The sequence below is a fragment of the Dendrobates tinctorius genome, unplaced genomic scaffold (assembly GCF_039654945.1).
Source record: "Dendrobates tinctorius isolate UK_male_01 unplaced genomic scaffold, ASM3965494v1 ptg000216l, whole genome shotgun sequence".
NCBI classification, from domain to species: domain Eukaryota; kingdom Metazoa; phylum Chordata; class Amphibia; order Anura; family Dendrobatidae; genus Dendrobates; species Dendrobates tinctorius.
Window position 1 is genome coordinate 3334307 of NW_027361883.1, and position 14775 is coordinate 3349081.

Here is a 14775-nt window from a genome sequence, read left to right on the forward strand (position 1 = left end):
ATTGTAAGATTTGCCAAATAAATTTGATTTATCCTCAAATGGTCGATGATTTGAACATTATACTGAATCATTGGCATGCACCATTTGTAAAAACCAGAGAAAAATAGCATTTGTGTAATAATTTGTAATGTGGTATATAATATTCCAACATGGGTATAGGAATACAACTACTACAATACTGTCTCCTATATACAAGAATATAACTATTATAGTACTGCCCCCTATGTACAAGAATATAACTACTATAATACTGCCCCTATGTACAAAAATATAACTACTATAATACTGCCCCTATGTACAAGAATATAACTACTTTAATACTGCACCTATATACAAGAATATAACTACTATAATACTGCCCCATATGTACAAGAATATAACTACTATAATACTGCCCCCTATGTACAAGAATATTACTACTATAATACTGCACCTATATACAAGAATGTAACTACTATAATACTGCCCCTATGTACAAGAATATAACTACTATATTTCTGCCCCTATGTACAAGAATATAACTACTATAAAACTGCACCTATATACAAGAATATAACTACTATAATACTGCCCCCTATGTACAAGAATATAACTACTATAATACTGCCCCCTATGTATAAGAATATAACTACTATAATACTGCCCCTATGTACAAGAATATAACTAGTATAATACTGCTCCTATGTACAAGAATATAACTACTATAATACTGCCCCCTATGTACAAGAATATAACTACTATAGTACTGCCCCTATGTATAAGAATATAACTACTATAATACTGCCCCTATATACAAGAATATAACTACTATAATACTGCTCCTATGTATAAGAATATAACTACTATAATACTGCCCCCTATGTACAAGAATATAACTACTATAGTACTGCCCCCTATGTATAAGAATATGACTACTATAATACTGCCCCTATGTACAAGAATATAACTACTATAATACTGCTCCCTATGTACAAGAATATAACTACTATAATACTGCTCCTATGTACAAGAATATAACTACTATAATACTGCTCCCTATGTACAAGAATATAACTACTATAATACTGCCCCTATGTACAAGAATATAACTACTATAACACTGCCCCCTATGTATAAGAATATAACTACTATAACACTTCCCCCTATGTACAAGAATATATCTACTATAATACTGCCCCTATGTATAAGAATATAACTACTATAATACTGCTCCTAGCTGTGAGGTTGTGTGTCAGTGGTTCTCCTGATGTCTGGAGCAAGCCCAGGGAGTGGCCACCCTGGGCGGGGAAGCTCCCCTGGCAAGGCCCAGGCTTCCCGGCCTACACTGGGACTAGCCTCTCAGGCTTCTACTAATGGGAATGTTAATCCCAAAGCCGCTGTGAGTCCAGTGAATGCAGCGAGTCAAAGCTGCAGCAGTTCTATGAAGAAGGAAACAGTTGTGAGTAAAGTTTTGGGAGGAAAACCTTCTCCAGTTCCTGCAAAGAATCAAGAAGGCAATGTGTCAGTGAGTGATGGAAACCAGCAGAATGTGAAGTCTTGTAGCTCCCCAGTCAGTAAGCAGCTCCTGCCAGGTGCACAGGTGAGATCGGCCCCAGCTGTACAGATCACCTCTCCTGCTTCCAGGCAGAGACGGACGTCTTTGGAAAGGCAGACAATGCAGGAGAACCTACAGCAGCATGGCAGTATGGCGCGGTCAGGACGCACATGGTCGCAATCAGGTGGCAGCGATAAACCTGCTGCGGAGCCTGCATCCAGCCAAGGGGCCACAAAACCATCCGTGGTGGACCCGCACAAGACTGTCTTCAAAACCCCTGTACCCGTGGTCAAGACTAAGCCTGTGGGGCCGGCGCGTGCACCCGAGCTGCAGCTAGCGGATGAGATACCGGGACTTGTCCGAAAACTGGGTGAGTTACAGCAGCAAAAAAAAGCGCTGCAAATGGAGGTAGACTTCATCTATAGTCTAAAGACCACTAATCCTGCCAGTAATGACGCCTATGACCTGAGACTGAACACACTGGGTGTACAGCTGGCGAGTGTTGTGCAGGACACTGAGTCTGTGCTGGAGAGCATGGGGCCCCTGGCAGAGACCTACAGGAACCGCGAGCGGTTCGCCTCCTATAAGCAGGGCTGTGCTGTAGGGGCCAGGACCCCTGATGTTCAGGACGGGACCCCCCAGCAGCGGACACGGCCAGTGTTACAGGCTGCCTGCTTCTGCTTCCAGGAGGGAAAACAGCTGCAGCAGCAGGCAGCTCAGTGTTAACAGGAGCATACACTTCAGACTGCAGCAGAGGCACCACAGGTCCCAGAATGCCCCACACAGGAGCAGGACAGTGTATGTGAGACTGTTTGTGCTGATGAGGCTGAGGCAGCCGAGTGTGAACAGGAGCACACACTGCAGACTCCAGCAGAGGCACCACAGGTCCCAGAATGCCCCACACAGGAGCAGGACAGTATATGTGAGACTGTTTGTGTTGATGAGGCCGAGGCTGAGGCTGAAGCACAGACTGTGGCTGGTGATGCTCTGCCCATGGGGTCGGGGGTTGGAGGGGTTTCACACTCTGTATTGGACGTCGCACTGTCTGATGATAATGATGCTGCTCATGATAATGTGCATGATATGTGTGATTATCCCCCTTTGCCATCCAGTCCACAAGGTGTGACAGCCCCCCCTGCAGGCCCTCTCCCTGTCAGTCAGCCCAGTGTGACCCGGCAGGTGCCCCCCAGGAATGCCTGGAGCCGCGGCGCCCCATCCTTCACTTCCAGCGCCAGGTATACCGGCCAGACATTCAAACGTATTAATGTGGTGCGGTTTAAATACATAGGTGCCAAGGAGGATCTGCCACAACGCAGGTATGTGGTGAGAGAGCTGCTCTGCGGCCAGATGGGGTTTGTAGCAAAGGAAATACTGGCAGTGTCTAATCTTCAGGACAGGCAGGGCTACGAGGTCAGCTTCAAGCTCATGTCTGACCTGGACAGATTCTGGGCCAATTACCCCAAGTTCAGAGATGCTGAGGGCTGGAATAAGTTTGTGTTGGTTCCTATCTCCAGGCCGGACACTGTCACAGTGAATATCACCTTCTGGAATGAGGCCGTTCCTCCACAGGACATCGAGGTGTGGCTCCGGAGACACTGTGACCTCGTCTCTGGACTCACCAAGGTCAGAGATGAGGATGGTATCTGGACAATGGGGTGGCGGGTCTTGGTAAAATTGCGGCAATGTGATAACATCACTGCCCACTTACCCAACTCCTTCTTCATTGGGAGGGAGAAGGGAAGTTGTTATTATCCAGGGCAACCCAGAAAGTGCTTCAAATGTGGTGGGAAAGGTCATCTGGCTAACGCCTGTACTGTGGTGAAGTGCAGTCTGTGTGGGGCAATTGGCCATGTCGCTGCAGACTGCCGGGACGTCAGGTGCAACCTCTGTGGTAGGATGGGCCACTCTCACGGGGACTGTCCAGACGCCTGGCACAACATCTGCAGAGTCTTCCCTGATGAGTTAGTGATGGCAGGGGCAGAGGCTCAGGAGGATGAGGATGTGGTGGCAGGGACACATGAGGAGGAGTGTTTGTCAGGAGAGATGTTGACCAGCTCAGATGCCCACCAGGAGTCCACTCAGGCAGCACCAGAGAAGCAGGGTGCAGAGGGGAACATGGAGGTCGTCCATCAGGTCCAGCAGCCTCAGATAGCCCCCCCTTCAGCATCGCTGTCTGTATCTGATGACTGGAGCATTAATAATAATAAAAGGAAGAAAAAGAACACATCCTCCCGTAAACCTGAGGCAGTATATGACACTGGTCAGAGTGCTAGTAAGAAGGTTCAGAATTCTGCAGGAGTGATGGTCGTGTCCAACAAGTATGGAGTTTTATCTGAGTCCAATGGTGATGATTATGAGGAATAGTTGAGGAAAGTTGATGCTGAGTGTGACAGGGACATAGAGGACCATCCTCCGGCAAAGCGGAAGCCCTTATCTGTGGACCCTCAGGTAGAGTCTGACATGGACACCAGTGGTGGACAGAACATCTCTGACTCATGATGATGGCTGTTACTCTGCTCCTTCTATATTGTGCTGTGATGGCGGGGTTCTCATTGACAGTGACCTCGAGCAATGTGAATAGCATTAAGCTGAGGAGAACTAGACACACGGTGTATGAACATCTCAAATATCTGGACACAGATATCATCTTCCTGCAGGAGACACGACTGACATCTCTGGGGCTTATGAGAGAGGCTGAGAGGGAATGGCGGTCCGGTCCTTCTTTCTGGTCACTGGCTGTGGAGCCTTACGCCGGAGTCGCTGTCCTGTTTAACACCAATGATGTGACTGTGCATGGGATGACGGAGGTGGTCATGGGAAGATGTCTGGTCCTGGAAGTCACTGTCCATGGGAGGCGACTCCGGCTTATTAACATCTATGGGCCACAGACAGTGACGGACAGGATCCAGCTGTTTAATGACGTCAAGCCTTACCTCTTCACTTCTCTTCCAGTGCTGATGGCGGGGGACTTTAATGCCATAATGACATCAGGTGACAGCTCCTCGGGCAGGGCAGTGACCAGGGACGGTAAGGTCCTACATAACGTCATAATGCAGGCAGGATTGACCGACGTTTTCACACAGGGTGGGCGACAGCCAAAATTCACGTATTCATGTTCCAACAGGAGCAGTAGGATAGATTTTGCTTTTGTCAGTCCTACTGAGGCTGTCGGCGCCCTGAGTGAGAAGGTCGTCCCTTACTCTGATCACCTCGCCTTGTGCTTCTCTTTGGGTTCCTCTAACCGTCCGGACATTGGTAGAGGGTTGTGGAAGCTCAATTCCAGTCTCCTGGATGATGCCTATGTTCAGAGCCGTGTTCACTCCCTTATCCAGCTTCATCTAGACAGGGTTGACTTCTATGACAACATGACCGACTGGTGGGAGGACGTCAAGGAGGATATCAGATCCCTCTTAAAGAGACTGTCAGTTAATAAAGGGAGGAATAAGTACAGCTAGTACCTAAAGCTGCGCAAAGAATTGGAGTCACTGTATTCGGCGGGCGGGGATGACAAAGTGAAGATCGACCGGCTGAAATCTGAGATAAAGCAGTATCAGTATAGCAGGTATACGTCCCTGGTTCTTGAACGGGATTATGGGTCCTTAGGGGCCCCTGATCCCTTTGAGAATTGCAGGGAGAGGGTGGCCAAAAAAATGGTCACGGGTCTCATTGACTCCCAGGGTGTATTGCAGGATTCACGGGAGGGTATCCTGGAGGTGGTGAGATCTTACTATGCTGACTTGTTTCAGAGGAAAGTTTTGGATAAAGATAAGATGACTCAATTCTTGGAGGCAACTCCAGTGCCTGATACTAATGATCTGGACTTTTCTCCTTTGACAGCAGAATTAGCGGTGGAAGAAGTTAAGGAGGCTATTGATAAGTTATATCTGAAGAAGACACCAGGTCCAGATGGTATAACGGCAGAATTTTATAAGAAATTCAGAGACCTCCTGGCTCCAATTCTCGTGGATGTGTATAGAAATTGTCTAGAAAATCACCTGATGCCTCCATCCATGAGGGTGTCCTCGTTAATTCTGCTGTCTAAAGGTAAAGAGCCGAGTGACATCAAGAACTGGAGGCCGATTGCCCTCTTGAATGTGGACAGGAAGATTCTAGCAAAGATCCTATTTTCTAGATTAGTCTGTTTGTCCCCGGCACTGTTGGCAGGCTCTCAGTTCGGCATAGTAAAAGGGCGGAACATCTCTGGAGCAGTCATCTCGATACGAGAGATGTTTGAGAGATGTAAAGCTCTGCAGTGTGGGAGATATGTTGTTAGTCTGGACCAGGCTAAAGCCTTTGACAGGGTTGATCATGACTATCTGTGGGCCACTTTGTCAAAGTACGGTATTCCGGGACAATTTGTGGATTGGTTGAAGACGTTGTACAGAGAGGCGGTGAGCTTTCCTCTGATTAATGGTTGGCAGGGTGACACTTTTGGAGTTGGGGCGGGGGTGAGACAGGGCTGCCCAATGAGTCCACTCCTGTATGTTTTTGCCCTAGACCCATTTCTGAGGTCACTGCAGGAGTGCGATTTTCAGGGGGTGCCGGTCCCCCACTGCCCGCCTCTGAATGTTGTTGCCTATGCGGACGATGTGACACTGGTGATCTCCAATCCTTGTGAGGTGCAGATGTTATCTGCGTCCATCAGAAGCTACTCAGAGGCCTCCGGGTCTCTGGTCAACCTTGAAAAGAGTCAAGCTCTGTGGACATTAGATACTGAGCCCAGCTTTGATCTGCCGCAGTTTTCCAAAGTCTCCACCCATATTAAGATACTAGGGGTTAAATTTGGGAGGGATGATAATGCCACGCTAAATTGGGAGGAGAAATTGGAAACCGGAAATGCAAAGGTTCAGCGATGGAAGAACTGGAGGCTGACCTACAGAGAAAGGGTCACAATGTTGAAGACTTACCTGGTCCCCGTTTTCTTGTATGTCTCTGTCATTTTCCCTTTGCCAGAATCTTTCTCAGCGAGGCTCTTCAGCCTGTTCTTCCAGCTCTTGTGGGGGAATAGGATGAACCTGATAAAGAGGGGAATAACATACCTACAGCGGAGAGAGGGTGGGCTGGATATGTTGAATCCAAGGGTTTTCTTTGACTCCTTGTTTCTAAAGGTGAATTTTGGGAACATGGACTCAAACAGTAGCTCCCTGTGGGTAAATAGTATCAGATACTGGATATTGCCTTTTGCAGAATCTCGGGTGCGGGGCGGCAGTCTCAAGAGGAGGAGATGGACAGGTGACCACCTCCCCCAGTATCTGGACTATGATCTGAAGTGTGTTAGGAGGTGGGGACTGGAGAGGTCTTACATTGAGAGCAGTACGAGAAGAGACCTGTATGCTCGTGTATGTAGGACTTTCTTCTACTCTCCACTGGCCCTGAGAGATTGTGTCACCACCACCCTGCAGGAAAGCCTTAGGTTCCTAAACGGGAAACGGCTACCTCCTAAACTGTTTGATGTCACTTGGCTTTCACTGCATAGTCGGCTCTTTGTCAGAGGGAACCTGAAACATCTGTGTGTCTCTGATCGGACGTGTCCCCTTGGTTGTCAGCAGGAGGAGACTATGGAGCACTTTATATGTGATTGCTGGGGAGGGAGGAAGATCTGGGAGGAAGTGTCAGATAATCTAAAAATCCCCAGACTGCGGACTCTAAAGTATCCTGACATAATCTATGGTGTCCCCTCCACTGTTAGTAACATCAACAGAGAGACGATGTACATTATAATCAGTGTCATCAAATACTATCACTGGCACATGAGAACCCGGGTGTCACTGCACAATGAGCCGTTCGATCACACCGCTGCCGCCAATCAGGTTATGTCAGAACTCCGGTGGATAAAATCACTAGAAGTTGGAAGGAGTCCAAGAAACATAACGTTATGGAGAAACGTAAAGTTCAGTTAGAAAATATGATAATATTTTTTTTGTTTTTTTTTCCCTCTAACTTTCTTTTTCCATCCCCAGGTGTGGACACTTTAATTTATTTATGAATATGATCTGATCATTAGTGCTGCGTATATATTACCTAAGTGGTTTGTGTTTTGTAATACTGGATGATTTTTGTTTTATTATAATTGTATTTATGTTTGGGTTTTTATAATAAAAATTGCCCCCTATGTATAAGAATATAACTACTATAGTACTGCCCCCTATGTATAAGAATATAACTACTATAATACTGCCCCTATGTACAAGAATATATCTACTATAATACTGCCCCTATGTACAAGAATATAACTACTATACTACTGCCCCTATGTACAAGAATATAACTACTATAATACTGCTCCTATATACAAGAATATAACTACTATAATACTGCCCCCTATGTACAAGAATATAACTACTATAGTACTGCCCCCTATGTATAAGAATATATCTACTATAATACTGCTCCTATGTACAAGAATATAACTACTACAATACTGCTCCTATGTACAAGAATATAATTACTATAATACTGCTCCTATATACAAGAATATAACTACTATAATACTGCCCCATGTACAAGAATATATCTACTATAATACTGCTCCTATGTACAAGAATATAACTACTATAATACTATTCTTATGTACAAGAATATAACTGCTATAATACTGCCCCCTATGTACAAGAGTATAACTACTATAGTACTGCCCCCTATGTATAAGAATATAACTACTATAATACTGTCCCCTATGTACAAGAATATATCTACTACAATACTGCTCCTATGTATAAGAATATAACTACTATAATACTACCCCCTATGTACAAGAATATAACTACTATAATACTGTTCCTATGTACAAGAATATAACTACTATAATACTGCTCCTATATACAAGAATATAACTACTATAATACTGCCCCCTATGTACAAGAATATAACTACTATAATACTTCTCCTATGTACAACAATATAACTACTATAGTACTGCCCCCTATGTATAAGACTATAACTACTATAATACTGCCCCATGTAAAAGAATATAACTACTATAATACTGCCCCTATGTACAAGAATATAAATACTATAATACTGCTCCTATATACAAGAATATAACTACTATAATACTGCACCTATGTACAAGAATATAACTACTATAATACTGCTCCTGTAAACAAGAATATAACTACTATAATACTGCCCCTATGTACAAGAATATAACTACTATATTACTGCTCCTATGTACAAGAATATAACTACTATAATACTGCACCTATGTACAAGAATATAACTACTATAATACTGCCCCTATGTACAAGAATATAACTACTATAATACTGCTCCTATGTACAAGAATATAACTACTATAATAATGCCCCCATGTATAAGAATATAACTACTATAATACTGCCCCCTATGTACAAGAATATATCTACTATAATACTGCTCCTATGTACAAGAATATAACTACTATAATACTGCTCCTATATACAAGAAAATAACTACTATAATACTGCCCCCTATGTACAAGAGTATAACTACTATAGTACTGCCCCCTATGTATAAGAATGTAACTACTATAATACTGCCCCCTATGTACAAGAATATATCTACTATAATACTGCTCCTATGTATAAGAATATAACTACTATAATACTGCTCCTATGTACAAGAATATAACTACTATAATACTGCTCCTATATACAAGAATATAACTACTATAATACTGCCCCCTATGTACAAGAATATAACTACTATAATACTGCTCCTATGTACAAGAATATAACTACTATAATACTGCCCCTATATACAAGAATATAACTACTATAATACTGCCCCCTATGTACAAGAGTATAACTACTATAGTACTGCCCCCTATGTATAAGAATATAGCTACTATAATACTGCCCCTATGTACAAGAATATATCTACCATAATACTGCTCCTATGTATAAGAATATAACTACTATAATACTGCCACCTATGTACAAGAATATAACTACTATAATACTGCTCCTATATACAAGAATATAACTATTATAATACTGCCTCCTATGTACAAGAATATAACTACTATAGTACTGCCCCCTATGTATAAGAATATAACTACTATAATACTGCCTCCTAGCCGTGAGGTTGTGTGTTTGTAGCTCTCCTGATGTCTGGAGCAAGCCCAGGGGGAGGCCACCCTGGGCGGGGTAACTCCCCAAGCAAGGCCCAGGCTTCCAGGCCTACACTTGGAAGTAACGCTCAAGTTGTGTCTAAGGCGGATGCAAGTCCCAAAGTTGTTTCTGAGGGAAAGAAAGCTCAGAATGGAAGTAGCAGCAGCAGCAGCAAGAAAGATGAAGCTGTGAAAGTGCAAAAAGTAACGGAACAAGGAAAAGCCATGGCTGTGGGTAAGAAAGTTCCAGTTAAGCAGTCGGCCAGCCAAGGCAAACAGAGTGAAGGACAACTAGGAGAAATCCAAAAGAAATCTACTGGTGAGAAGCTGAATGGAGGAAAGCAGCCTGCAGCTCAGGAGGTGCCATCACCATCTTCAGGTGTGCAGCTGACTCCCAGCAGACAGAGGAGAACCTCACTGAAGAGACAGACGCTCCAGGAGAACCTGCAGCAGAAGCATGTCGTGGCCAGCATGGCGAGCTCTGGGCGCACAAGGTCGCAGTCAGGTGGCAGCAGTAAAAGTGCTGTGGAGCCTGGAACCATGAAACCAGCGGTGGTGAAAGTTAAGGAGACGTCTGGTTTCAAGCATCCAGGGACATTGCTGAAAGCAGGATCCCAGGAGGAGACGCCATGTGCACCAGAGCTTCAGGTCGCAGAGGAGATCCCAGGACTGGTCAAGAGGCTCGGTGAGTTACAGCAGCACAAAGACTTGCTGCAGAAACAAATAGACATGGGCTATAAGGTAAAGGCTGCTAATCCTGGTGGGGATCACACCTTTTATGATCAGACTCTGAACATGCTTGGTATACAGCTGGCAAAAGTGGTGACTGACATGGACTGTGTCCTAGAGAAGATGGGGCCCCTGGCGGAGACTTATAGGAACCAGGAACTGTTTATGTCACACAAGCAGGACTCTGCAGGTTCCAGCTCAGACATTGTCCCAGGTGGGCCCCAGAAGCCGGTGCGGCCAGTGCTGTAGCCTGCAAGTTTCTGCTTCCAAAAGGGTCAAATACTGCAGCCGCAGCAACCTGCGGCAGACCCCAAGCAGCAGCATGTTATGCAGATTCCAGCAGGTGTACCACAAGTCTCAGAATGCCCAGCACAGCAGCCTGCAGCAGATTCCAAGCAGCAGCATGGACTGCACTTTCCAGCAGAGGGACTACAAGTCTCAGAATGCCAAGCGCAACAGTTGGGCGGTGGACATGTGCCGGTCATTTCTGATGGTGCCCAGCAGGACTCTGATGCTGGGGATAACCGTGCTGTATCTGAGGGGTCGGGGGCTTGGGGGAGCACAGTATCTTTGGTGGACGCTGCACAGTCTGATAATGACATTGATGCTGATGATAACAATGTGCATGATAATGTCTGTGATTTCCCCCCTTTAATTTCAAGCACACAAGATTTGGCTGCCCCTCCTGCTGCAGACCTTCACCCCGTCAGTCAACCCAATGTGACCCCGCACGGTCCCCCCAGTAATGCCTGGAGTCGTGGTGCTCCGTCCTTTACCTCTGGTACCAATTATACAGGCCAGGCGTTTAAACGGAGAAACGTCGTGCGTTTCCGGCACAGAGGTGCCAAGGAGGACCTGCCAGACAGGAGGTTTGTCATCAGGGAGCTCTTGTGCCACCAGATGGGGTTTGTGCCAGTCAGCATCCTGGCAGTGATTAATCTTCCAGACAGGCAGGGCTATGATGTCAGCTTTAAGCTCATGTCTGACCTGGACAGATTCTGGTCTAGTTTCCCCAAGTTTAGAGACACGGAGGGCTGGAGTAAGTTCAGCTTTATTCCTATCTCTAAGCCAGATACTGTCACTGTAAATGTCATCTTCTGGAATGAGTCTGTTCCCCCGCAGGACATTGTGGTGTGGCTCCAGAGGCATTGTGACCTGGTCTCGGACCTCACCAAAAGCAGAGACAGTGATGGGATCTGGACGGGAGGGTGGCGGGTTTTGGTGAAACTGCGCCAATGCAATAACATCACTGCCCACTTACCCAACTCCTTCTTTATTGGGAGGGAGAGGGGTGTGTGTTTCTATCCTGGGCAGCCTCGTAAGTGCTTTAAATGTGGCAAGGCAGGTCACCTGGCAAATACCTGTACTGTGGTGAAGTGCAACCTGTGTGGGGAGGTCGGCCATCTAGCTGCAGACTGCCAGAACATCAGGTGCAACCTCTGTGGGAAGAACGGTCACCCTCACAGGGACTGTCCAGACGCCTGGCACAATATCTGTAAGGACTTTCCTGACGAGGACTTGGTGGCAGGGGCAGAGATTCTGGAGGAGGCAGCTTTACTGTTAGGGGAAATACTGACCAGACCAGAGGTCCACCAGGGGTCTACTCAGCTAACACCAGAGCAGCAGGGTTCAGAGAGAGAACAGGGGACTATGGAGGTTGTACCTCAGGGGCAGCGGTCACAGGAAAGCATTACTTCAGTGCTACCATCTGTGTCTGAAGAGTATAGCAATAATCAGAAAAGGAAGAAAAAGGACAAGGCCTCCCGTAAACCTGAGGGGTATGACACTGGCCAAGGAGCCGGGAAGAAATCCCAGAGTTCTGCAGGTGTAATGGTCGTATCTAACAGGTTTGATGTTCTGTCTGAGTCTGACGGCGATTTTGAAGATGACCTTAAGAGAATTGACGCAGAGTGTGATAGGGATGTAGAGGACTGTCCTCCGCCAAAGCGGAAGCCCTTACCTGAGGGCACTCGGGTAGAGTCTGAGATGGAGACTGGTGGTGAACAGAATAACTCCGACTCAGATCTGTGACGCTGTCAACCAGATAATGTCCAAACTCAGATAGGGAAAATCATTAGGAGAAATTAGGAAATGTTAAGATAGAGAAGGATGAGTCACTGGGTAGGAACATGATGAGCTCTGTTTGTAAAGTGTTTTTTTTTTTTTCTCAAACTAGGAGTATGGACTCTAAGTTAATTTGATGTGTATAAACTGGATATGTAATGAATGTATGTACAATCCTAGTGAATTCAGTTTTGTATTATTGGAGGAATGTTATTTGTATTTGTTTGGTTTTTACAATAAAAATTGCCCCCTATGTATAAGAAAATTACTACTATAATACTGCTCCTATGTACAAGAATATAACTACTATAAGGCCGGAGTCACACTGGCGAGGAATACGGGTGCGTGAGAGGCGCAAAAAGCACGCATTAGACACGGACCAATGATTCTCTATGGGGTCACTCGCACCAGGCGTATATTTCTCCTCCGTATCCTCCGCTCCATGCCACTCGCAGCATGCTGCGATTGTCAGCATACTACGCCCGTAGTACGCCAATGCAAGTCTATAGGGTGCGCAAAAAATACGGATTACACAATGACCACACGTGTGACCTGCGAGCAATACTCAGGTCTTTTGGCTGGTGAACAGGAAATGGGCCAATCCATCATCAGGAAGCGTAGACATGCAAATGAGCTCAAAAAGCGCTCCAGACATCCAGGAAGTACGCCTCCACGGAGTACAGCAGCAGCATGGCGTCCACATACATAAATGTGGAGATGCTAATTGTGCTGGTGCAGGAGCGTCCAGAAATATGGGACCCACGCGACGCAAACTATGCGAACCGCACAAGAAAGGAGGCGTCATGGAGGCGCATCTGTCGCCAGATGTACCATGACTTCGGTGACAGACCACGTGATGAGCAGCAGAAAATTCGTAAGTGCACCCATAAAAATGTAATTAACGTTAGCGCGCGCTATAAAATGACTCTACAATCAGCCCCCCCCCCTTCCTGGGCATGTAATTTTAGCCTCATGAGGCCGTTACATTAGGATGTGACACGTGGCTTCACACAGCCATAATTAGGGGTTTAGGCCACAAGCTCCTCATCCTCCTAGCCACAAAAATTAGTTTCAGGGGAGCTAATGAGACCCTGGGTATCGGCCCAATTACATATGCCACCATGGGTAGAACGCACACCCCAGAAGGCCCCATGCCTAGGCTACTGTTTGAAAATGTGACCACTCAAATATCTGATTTTGACAATCTTTCCTGTCACATTGCAGTGGAAGATGTGATGAAACGGTGGAGAAGCATCCGGGACCAGTACCGCCGGGAACGCCAGCAGCGGTCCAGGAGTGGGGATGCTGGACATGTCAAGCGCAAATATATCTACTATGACCGGCTGAACTTCCTCGCCCCAATTCTGGCTTTGAGACCGTAAGTACATACCTCACACCACATGACACAAAAACATTACACAAATACTTTACAGGGACAAAAATATTGATGTATTTTTGCCTCTGTTCTATTTTATAACAGAACTCAATCCAACCTTACGGATCGAGGAACGGCCTCAGAGGCAGAGCCCGTTATTGATCCTGTAGGGGATGAGGTGGCTGGCCCATCTTCTCCCCCTACAAGAAGGATGTCTGAAGAGGAGGCATCACAAGAGCACACAATGGCTGCCCGACACAACACACCACCAGGACGGTCTGCAGCTGCAACCTCACCCATCCTGGAAGAGATGGGCAACTTGAGCAGCAGCCCAACTGCCCTCCCCACAGGCTGCTCTAGCAACACGGCGAATAAGAAGAAGGCGCCAGGTCGCCATTCAAGAGAGCAGGACCAATGTGGACACTGGGGTGCTGAATTACTTGTCCAGAGTCACTACAGATGATGGTGAGGAGGCCTATGCACGTAGCCTCAACCCTTTATCTCCGTGCCCTTACCCGTGAGGTCAGGCTCCGTATTAGGGGGTGTATTCAGATCCTGCTTGATGCAAGCACCCCCCCCAATACCTCATATGAGGTGTTTGAATTTCTGGAGAGGTGGCAGCTGTCACCAAGAAATTTAATGCGCATGAGACCATCCACACAGATGCTTGCTCAAGCAGGGTCTGAACAGCCCCTAATACGTGGGCCAACACCTCAACCCCTTCCTCCCCCTACCCATCCTTCTATTCCGCAGCCCCAAATGTCTTCATCAAGCCAACCCCACCAATATGGCCACTTGTACCCACCCAGTGTTGGAGGCTGATCCCAACCTGGTTGGGGACGATCTGGCTATCTTGGTGGGTATGAGCCACGGGCCTACCAGAGCCAACAAGAAGCCCCTCACCATCATCATTATTACTCTGGCCAGTATCACCAACAGGCCCAGGAGGCTGGACAACAACAGCATCATGGGCAACAGTATGGC